Source organism: Triticum urartu, chromosome 2A, assembly GCF_056163025.1.
Source record: "Triticum urartu cultivar PI428250 chromosome 2A, HENAU_Tu73, whole genome shotgun sequence".
Taxonomy (NCBI): Eukaryota; Viridiplantae; Streptophyta; class Magnoliopsida; order Poales; family Poaceae; genus Triticum; species Triticum urartu.
The window spans coordinates 715644117-715654398 of record NC_141874.1 but is presented as its reverse complement, the minus strand read 5'-3'; the positions used below and the strand labels follow the sequence as shown (position 1 = coordinate 715654398).

Sequence of the window (10282 nt, the reverse complement as noted above, 5' to 3'; positions counted from 1 at the left end):
TAAGGTTTGTGATTCCCGTAGCATGCACGTATGGTGAACCGTTATGTTATGAAGTCGGAGCATGATTTATTTATTGATTGTCTTCCTTATGAGTGGCGGTCGGGGACGAGCGATGGTCTTTTCCTACCAATCTATCCCCCTAGGAGCATGCGCGTAATACTTTGCTTTGATAACTTCTAGATTTTTGCAATAAGTATATGAGTTCTTTATGACTATTGTTGAGTCCATGGATTATACGCACTCTCACCCTTCCACCTTTGCTAGCCACTCTAATACCGCGCACCTTTCGCTGGTATCATACACCTACCATATACCTTCCTCAAAACAGCCACCATACCTACCTATTATGGCATTTCCAGAGCCATTCCGAGATATATTGCCATGCAACTTTCCACCATCTAGTTCATCATGACACATTCATCATTTTCATATTGCTTAGCATGATCATGTAGTTGACATAAGTATTTGTGGCAAAGCCACCGTTCATAATTTCTTCATACTTGTCACTCTTGATTCATTGCATATCCCGGTACACCGCCAGAGGCATCCATATAGAGTCATACTTTGTTTTAGAATCGAGTTGTAATCATTGAGTTGTAAATAAATAAAAGTGTGATGATCATCATTCAATAGAGCATTGTCCCAATAAAAAAAAGGAGAAAGGCCAAAGAAAAAAAGAAGGCCCCAAAAAAATAAAAAATAAAAAGGGGCAATGCTACTATCCTTTTACCACACTTGTACTTCAAAGTAGCACCATGATATAGCGAGTCTCATATATTGTGCTTCAAAGTAGCACCATGTTCTTCATATAGAGAGTCTCATATGTTGTCACTTTCATATACTAGTGGGAATTTTACATTATAGAACTCGGCTTGTATATTCCAATAATGGGCTTCCTCAAATTGCCCTAGGTCTTCGTGAGCAAGAAAGTTGGATGCACACCCACTAGTTTCTTTTGTTGAGCTTTCATACATTTATAGCTCTAGTGCATCTGTTGCATGGCAATCCCTACTCACTCACATTGATATCTATTGATGGGCATCTCCATAGCCTGTTGATACGCCTAGTTGATGTGAGACTATCTTCCCCTCCTTTTTGTCTTCTCCACAACCACCATTCTATTCCACCTATAGTGCTATATCCATGGCTCACGCTCATGTATTGCGTGAAGATTGAAAAGGTTTTGAAAAAGTTAGAGTATGAAACAATTGCTTGGCTTGTCATCGGGGTTGTGCATGATTTGAATACTTTGTGTGGTGAAGGTGGAGCATAGCCAGACTATATGATTTTGTAGGGATAACTTTCTTTGGCCATGTTATTTTGAGAAGACATAATTGCTTTATTAGTATGCTTGAAGTATTATTATTTTTATGTCAATATAAACCTTTGTCTTGAATCTTTCTAATCTGAATATTCATACCACAATTAAGAAGATTTGCATTGAAATTATGCCAAGTAGCACTCCGCATCAAAAATTCTCTTTTTATCATTTACCTACTCGAGGACGAGCAGGAATTAAGCTTGGGGATGCCTGATACGTCTCCAACGTATCTATAATTTTTGATTGCTCCATGCTATATTATCTACTATTTTGGACTATATTGGGCTTTATTTTGCACCTTTATATTATTTTTGGTACTAACCTATTAACCGGAGGCCCAGCCCAGAATTGTTGTTTTTTTGCCTATTTCAGCGTTTCGGATAAACGGAACATCAAACGGGGTCCAAACGGAATAAAATCTTCGGGAACGTGATTTTCTCACCGAACGTGATCCAGGAGACTTGGACCCTGCTCCAAGGAACAAAAGAGGCGGTCACGAGGGTGGGGGGTGAACCCCCCCTAGGGCGCGCCCCCTGCCTCGTGGGCCCTCGTTGCTCCTCCGGCGTACTTCTTCCTCCTATATAAACACATGTACCCCCAAACGATCAGAAGAGGAGCCAAAAACCTAATTCCACCGCCGCAACTTTCTGTATCCACGAGATCCCATCCTAGGGCCTATTCCGGAGCTCCGCCGGAAGAGGGCTGTCATCACGGAGGGCTTCTACATCATCCTAGCCCCTTCGATGAAGTGTGAGTAGTTTACCTCAGACCTTCGGGTCCATAGTTAGTAGCTAGATGGCTTCTTCTCTCTCTTTGAATCTCAATACAAAGTTCTCCCCTCTCTTGTGGAGATCTATTCGATGTAATCTTCTTTTTGCGGTGTGTTTGTTGAGACCGATGAATTGTGGGTTTATGATCAAGTCTATCTATGAATAATATTTGAATCTTCTCTGAATTCTTTTATGTATGATTGGTTATCTTTGCAAGTCTCTTTGAATTATCCGTTTGGTTTGGCCAACTAGATTGGTAGTTCTTGCCATGGGAGAAGTGCTTAGCTTTGGGTTCGATCTTGCAGTGTCCTTACCCAGTGACAAAAGGGGAAGCAAGGCATGTATTGTATCGTTGCCATTGAGGATAACTAGATGGGGTTTATTTCATATTGCATGAATTTATCTCTCTACATCATGTCATCTTGATTAAGGCGTTACTCTATTTTTAACTTAATACTCTAGATGCATGCTGGATAGTGGTCGATGAGTGGAGTAATAGTAGTAGATGCAGAATCATTTCGATCGACTTGTCACGGACGTGATGCCTATATACATGATCATGCCTAGATATTCTCATAACTATGCTCAATTTTGTCAATTGCTCAACAGTAATTTGTTCACCCACCATAGAATACTTATGCTCTTGAGAGAAGCCACTAGTGAAACCTATGGCCCCCGGGTCTATTCTCATCATATCAATCTCCATCACTTTAATCTTGCTTTGCTTTTTTACTTTTCTTTTACTTTTTACTTTGGATCTTTATACCAAAAATACCAAAAATATTATATCTATCAGATCTCACTCTCGTAAGTGACCGTGAAGGGATTGACAACCCCTAATCGCGTTGGTTGCGAGTAGCTATTGCTTTGTGCAGGTACGAGGGACTTGAGCGTGGGCTCCTACTGGATTGATACCTTGGTTCTCAAAAACTGAGGGAAATACTTACGCTACTCTGCTGCATCATCCCTTCCTCTTCGGGGAAAACCAACGCAAGCTCAAGACGAAGCAGCCCTCCCCAAGAATGTTACGAGTACAAGATCTTCATGGGAGGATGATTTGAATTAATTAGATGACAATTTCAGTGGTATGAGCTTTGTTGGAGCAGCTGATCTTGCTTTTATTATGTGTTTGCTCTCCTTTAGGTGAAGTAGGAGGAGGGTATCACTTACGAAGTGATATTATATTGGTGAGTAAATAGATTTTTAATAACCTTAGAACAATGTGGATTTACTTATGTGGTTGTGATCTTGAAAAAAATTGGTGGATAAATAACCTCTAATTTTTGGACCTATAGTGGGCTTTGTTGGATCATAGTTATGATTTGTACTAGATGCACACCTTTAGAGATTGAAACTAGAGAACTTCAGGGCGTCGTATAATGAATCGAAGATATATTGGATTTGTACGAGTGTAATATGATCAACATGATTGTGAAAACTGGTGGACTATTACATCATCTTGGATTATACTAGTAGGAAGAAAACAAAGCTATTGGAGTAATAGAAATGTTGTTTGTGTTCGGTTCAATGATATATCTGCTTGGATTCTTGGTTGGAGTTAAAATTGAGATTGGGCACTTGGATTTGTTATATTTTGATATGAGCTTGAAACTGGAGAACTTTAGGGTGTAGCATGATCAACCAGAGACGTATTGGATTTATGATTAGGAAGAATTTGGTATTTGTGGACTATTAAATGATCTTGGAAATTACTAGTTGGATTCTAGGTTGGAGATAACTTGAGACACTTGGATATGTGATATTTTGACCTAAGCTTAGTAGTTTGTATGTGCCCCATGTGGATATGAGCATGGAGATAATAGAAATTGTTCGTAGTTGGTAGACTTTGATGATTTTGCTAGCCCTCCCCAAGAATGTTACGGGTACAAGATCATCATGGGAGTATAATTTGGATTAATTAGAATAGATGACAATTTCAGTGGTACGAGCCTTGTTGGAGCAGTTGATCTTGCCTTTATTATGTGTTTGTGCTCCTTGAGATGCAGTATTAGGAGGATGGTAGTACTTATGGATTGATATTATATTGGTGGATAAATAGATCTTTAATAACCTTGGAACAATTTGGATTTACTTTGGTGATTGTGATCTTGGAAAAATCTGATGGATAAATAACTTATAATTTTTGGATCTGTACTCATCCAGTGGAAGCTTGCTTTATACTGGACTTAGATAACCATGATAGTGGGCTTGGTTGGATCATAGTTATGATTTGTAATAGATTCACACCTTTAGAGATTGAAACTGGAGAACTTAGTGTGTAGTATGATCAATCGAAGATATATTGGATTTATACGAGTGTAATATGATCAGCACGATTGTGAAAATCGATGGACTATTATTACATCATCTTGGATTTAATTAGTAGGAAGAAAAAAGATATTGGAGTAATAGAAATGTTGTTTGTGTTAGGTTCAGTGATATATCTGCTTGAATTCTAGGTCGGAGTTAAACTTGAGATCGGGCACTTGGATTTGTGATATTTTGACATGAGCTTGAAACCGGAGAACTTTAGGGTGTAGCATGATCATCCTGAATTAGCATGAATGCGGTATTGGTGGACTATTGGATCATCTTGGATATTACTAATTAGATCCTAGGTTTGAGATAACTTGAGCAATTGGATTTGTGATATTTTGACCTAAGCTTAGTAGCTTGTATGTGCCCCATATGGATATGAGCATGGAGATGATACAAATGGATCGTAGTTGGTAGACTTTGACGATTTTGCTAGCCCTCCCTAAGAATGTTACGAGTACAAGATCATCATGGGAGGATTGAAATTTATGTGGTATGTGTGCCTTGTTGGAGCAGCTGGTCACGTTTTTATTATGTGTTTGTGCTCATTTAGATGCAGTAGTAGCAGTAGGATAGTACTTATGCAAAGATGAGTCCAAGGGCGAAGGTTTGGACTTGCTAATTTGAATCATTACAGTTCATTAGTTTTTTTCTCAAATCTTATCGGATGATGTTTTGTTGTTGAACTGAAGTTTTTTGGTCCCTCTGAATCTTCGGATGATCGCAAATTCTCAACCCCTCTTGATTTAACTTCTTCGCTTGCTCAGTACAGTAATTTAGTCTCCAAAGATTCTGATTTGGATTATAATTATTATTGGTCGTTTCTCTAAAATATGGGATTATATGGTTAGGGCAGGGGTGACTTATCTTCTTGATGGTCTGTGTTTGGATGATCATTATTTTCTCTATTTTAATTTCTTCCCCTCCACAACTCATCTTTAATCTCACAATTCTAATTTGCATTTAGTGGTGGTTTTCTAGAAATTGGGGGTTATATGGCTTAGCGGGGGCACCTATCGTCTCGGTGATCTATGTTTGGAGATCATTACTCTTTGCATTTAATTTCCTCCTCTCCTCGACAATTCTGATTCGGATTTGTTGGTGGTTCTCCAGAAGTTGGAATTATACGGCCTAGTAGGTAGTCCTATTTTGCCTGTGTGGTTCTCTTTCAGCCGCTTGACCTTTTTGACCTTTCTTATTCAATAATAAACTCCCCAGACATTAGTTTTTCTCTATCCTTGGTCGGTAATTCTCAACTGTTGCCGAAGGTTTTCCCTATCCTTGATCAGTAATTCTCAACTGTTGCAGAAGATTTTCCCTATCCTTGGTCGGTAATTCTCAACTATTGCAGATACCAGCTTGGATAATTGCATGGTTTTCCCTATCCTTGGTCGGTAATTCTCAACTATTACAGATACCGGCTTGGATAATTGCATTTTGGAACCAGTGTTGTAACTCGTCATCTCTACCCCAACCGAGACATGCTTATTTACCCTTTACCTCCTCTTTGTTTGACACATGCTTTAGCTGAGCTTCACTGACTTACTGAAAGATATCTTGCTCGTTGCAGGTCGTAGTTGATGAATTCAAGTACAACCTGTTGCTGAGTTGTAGCTTTTCTAAATCTACTATTTTCCAATTCATCGTAACTTTGTCATCCTTTAAAATTATGTTACTGGGCAATATTTTGAATCCATATTTATCTGCAAAGGTGCAACAATGGAGATTCAAACTAATGTCGCATCCTACAACCAAAAAAGACTACACTCCAGTTTTGACTCTTACCACTTATTTTTATTTCATGTAGCTACTTATTCATGTCTTTGATTTAGGTTATTTGCTTCTTCCCTCCCTGTGATTGCAGATTTAATTTAAGCCCAGACCATGCTAGCAGTGAGTCGGAATCAGTTAAAATCGTTATGTTCTCGTTGTCTCTTGCTCTGTTTCTCTTTCCCACAGATACATCTATTCATTTTCGCTGACCTGCTATGTTCTATTGTAATTCGAGTTCAAATGTTTTTTGTAGCCTTGCTTTGTGTTATCCTAATTCAAGTTGTGCCGCCACAAAATGCTGCTAGTTTAACTGATGTAAGCGCAGCAACAGGAGTAGCGCAGGCGGCCGCTGCAGCTAAGCTCACATGAAACGTATGCCCTGTTGCAGCCTCGCAGGTACCCACAGCCGTCTCTCTCTCTCTTGAATCGATCCCCACAAATTCCCAGCTTTATTTCTGTGGATTCTGTTTTATCTATGCTTGCTATGTGTTTGACAAAAATCCAAGGAGGCTGAGGCGAAGATTTTGTGCTTAGGTTTTTACTCAAGTATTTCATCTTTTTCTGAAATTTAGCTCCAATGAACTGAATTTTTTTGGGCATCCCTTTTTCCCCTGTAGGTCATTATCATCTCATCTCACCACACTCATGCCACATAACCTGGCAAGCTCATTCCTTACTCATCTATGTACCAGTTTTGTAGCTTTATTCACTGAACTGAGAGATGATGTTTGCGCAGTTAGATGTTGCTTGCTCGATTTTGACTATGCTAGCTGCAATAATCAATCTATTTGATATGGGCCCTATAAGCTCTTTCGTTGATCTTTGGTTACAAATCCTGGAGCTGTTCTTGATGTATTGAGAGACATTTGTTAGAACCCATTATCACCTTTTTTGGCTGTGGTTCATCTTTGCCATACGATGTGTTAGTAAACTGACTGAGAATGTTAGATAATCTTATATGGATTTCGATCTTGCAGCTGCAGCCGCGCGCTGTATGTGGCGGGGGGTTACTTCTGTGCAGTAATACCATTTTGGAGTGTCCCGTGTTTGCAACTATCCTTATGTGTAGCCCCTGCAACAAGGCATCAGAGAAAATTAAAGGGACAAACAAAGTAAGCTGAAAATAAAAGTATCCACTTGGATATGGTTTTTTATACTGCTCTAATTTGTCCTGGCTAAATTAACTATTTTCTGTATGCCCAGTTTTGCGTCCGATGTGTTGTTCAGACGTTCAGGAGAAGTGGATAAGAGGGTTACTCGAGGCTCCGTCCATGAATGGTGTGGGTCCAATGCCTTAGGTAAATTTCTGCTCTTCATTCATTTCTTCATCTTCAGTTGAAGAATCACCCATCTACTGTCTATTCGAAGGGTGGCATGCCGCAATGTTGGGGACCAGCGAGGAAGATGGCTGGTGTACATTCTTTGAAATAAAGCTGAAGTAAGCCACTACTGAGCCTAGTTCGCAGACTATCTTGGTGTTTCAGCAACAATAGCTGAACATGTTTGTTTTCTTTCTTTCAACTTCTTTCCAACAGTCAGTGGCACACAGAGATGATTTATATGTCATCCTACATTCTTTAACAATTCCGGACATAGGAACAATGAGCTGTCTCCATGGCTTCTCTTCCAAATCAATATCGCAATGGATCTATCTTCACCGTTTTTATTCAATTCCCGAGGCACCCCCGTCTGTTCAGGGTGAGGAACTTAGGAAGCAGGCCAGCGTTGTAGCATACATCAAATGCAGCTTGGAGACACATTAGGTGCAATCAAGACCAGGAATTAGGATTGGTTCTCATTTGTTTGACCAAAAGTTTGCTGGTAGATTAGTTAAGGTACTGTTAATGAACCAAAAGTTAATGTTGTTGGCCTTGCCAGAATGCCATGGTTGTCTTCGACACTGCCTTCAACGAGGTCCTTCAGCCTCCAAGAGAAGGGAACTGATGGCTGCCAGTGAAAGAAACTAGGCGAAACTCTGGATGCTCGATCAAGTAAGCACCCACTTATTATCACTCTACTTCGTCGGTTGTTCACTGAAATGGTGTGAGCAGACTATTCCTCAAATTTGGTCCATGACATCTTGCTTGCCATGTGGTCCCCTTACCTCAAAATTGACATATTATAATCTATGAAGTACTGTTTAGGCAAGGCTTTATACTGCAAGTAAACTATATAACCGAATGGTTGTTCCAAAAATTCAAATTTGCACCATGCGTTCCACCTGATCTGCCAGCTTAACTATCTTCTTAATTGTACCGCAGACACTTGATGTGTGGTAGTACGTGTGTGATCAAGCATGGTATATAGCAACCTAGCAACTGAATTTTTGTACATACCATGGATTTCTTTCTGCCTCTATTTGATGCTCGGCGGTGCTGGTCAGAAGGTCTGTACGGACCCTGCTCTGGACATATGTCTCCTTAATTTCTGTGTGCAATTGTGCAATCCATGCTTTACACTTTAAAATGAGATAATAAAAATAAAATTTAGCTCATGTTGTGTTTTACCTTTCTTCTTTTTATTTTGGTTGGGCATGGTTTTTCAGGACAGATCGGTGATAGTTAATTTTTTATGGTGGCCACGGCTACTCCCAGTGCCTGCTAAAGAGCAGGGCCGGCAATAGGCCTTTAGGATACATGCAAGCAAATTTATCTCCAGATGACTTATTAGGACGCATTAGCTGCATCTTGATGAGAGGATCGATGATTTATTATGGTAGACATGGAACTAAGATTTGGTAAAAAGAAATTATGATATGTTTATTCCATAGATGACATTTGGTTGTTCTACATTTTTTATTTTGCAAAGATAGATGTTATAAGAGATAAACATCATGGACAGGTTAACTTTTCGTGTGTCTATTAGCATGCCTTGCTGCCAAGTGGAAGTAGTCTACATGATGCTCATATATAGAGCTTCCCGGTGGGAAGGATGGGGCACACTCATTGATACTTTGGTTTTATATCCATTTGTGATACGGTTTTTCTCTTCTAAGCATATGAAATTTAGCAAATTAGACTGTGCAATCAAGTCTCCTAAGTGAACAGTTTTACCATATTATCAAGTTTGAGAGCATATAAGATAAGAGCATGTCATGCTACATGAAAATCTGTTTGAAGATCTAATTTCGTATTTTTCTATTTTGTCGGTTAGAAAACCAGTTTCCTGAGTATTCAAATTGATCCGCAGAGTTCAGGGCTTCTGGATGGAAGAGTTTCCTACAACCTCAAAATCTTAGTACTCTCTACCTAGACTTCATAATTATGCTTCACTTCTTCTGAAGAATTTTTGAAGTATGCCTTTTATTTGGGTTGTTCGTGCATTTGCAGTGTTGGAGGTGTTAGTACAAGATTGTAGAGTTGGAAAGTATAGCAAAACGTCAGTTGGTGCAGGGACTTGGTGAAGCCATCAGCCTCGACTGTCTGCTTCCCCGGTGGTTTTGACTTCTGATTAGTGATTTTGGCGCATATTACTTGATGATTTGGTCTTTGTGGCAGCTTTTAGTTTGAACTGGCATTCAGTGGCTTCATCCTCTTTGGTGCAACTTGGAGTTAGTGTGTAAATCTGAATCTTTTGACTTTCTTGAAGCATATTACTTGGTTTATGGTGTCTGCTAACTTGCATGCAATTTTGATGGAATCTGATCTCAGTTTTGCTCCAAGTGAATATACAAAAGGCTATAAGTAAATTATGGAAGATCCTTTGGTCTCAAACGAGGGTCCTACTTTCGTACTCAAAGTTTGTACAGTAGATAATCAAATTTTGGCCTTTAGCTTGCAAATTTATCACCTTATAGGAGAAGTAAAGGTTGCATGTACATGAGCTCTAATTATCTCCATATATACTGGAATTCCTTTGGGGTCACGCTTGATTGCACTTGGTTTGTTAATTTTCCTGATGAGTTCTTCAGGCTCATCTTATGCCACAAAAATTAGTCTTTGGCATACGCAGACTTTGAAATTTGGTGATAAAGAAAGATCACGCCTATTTTGCTGGCTCTCTTATTTATTACCGTGTTGACACTTAACAGTAGTGGGTTCCTGACTTTGTAGTTGGATAGTGTTGATGACTCGATATGCCGAGAGAGGTTAGGAATTGTTGC

The 10282-nt window shown here is 39.4% G+C and overlaps 1 long non-coding RNA gene across 1 annotated transcript; it reads left to right on the top strand.

The window, feature by feature from the left end:
* The first annotated feature begins 6399 nt into the window (after positions 1 to 6399).
* LOC125534260 (uncharacterized) lies at positions 6400 to 9789 on the top strand. Its single transcript, XR_015615266.1, has 5 exons — positions 6400 to 6576; positions 7158 to 7292; positions 7384 to 7478; positions 7549 to 7618; positions 7716 to 9789. It is a non-coding gene; the product is annotated as an uncharacterized LOC125534260 (long non-coding RNA).
* Positions 9790 to 10282: the final 493 nt, after the last annotated feature.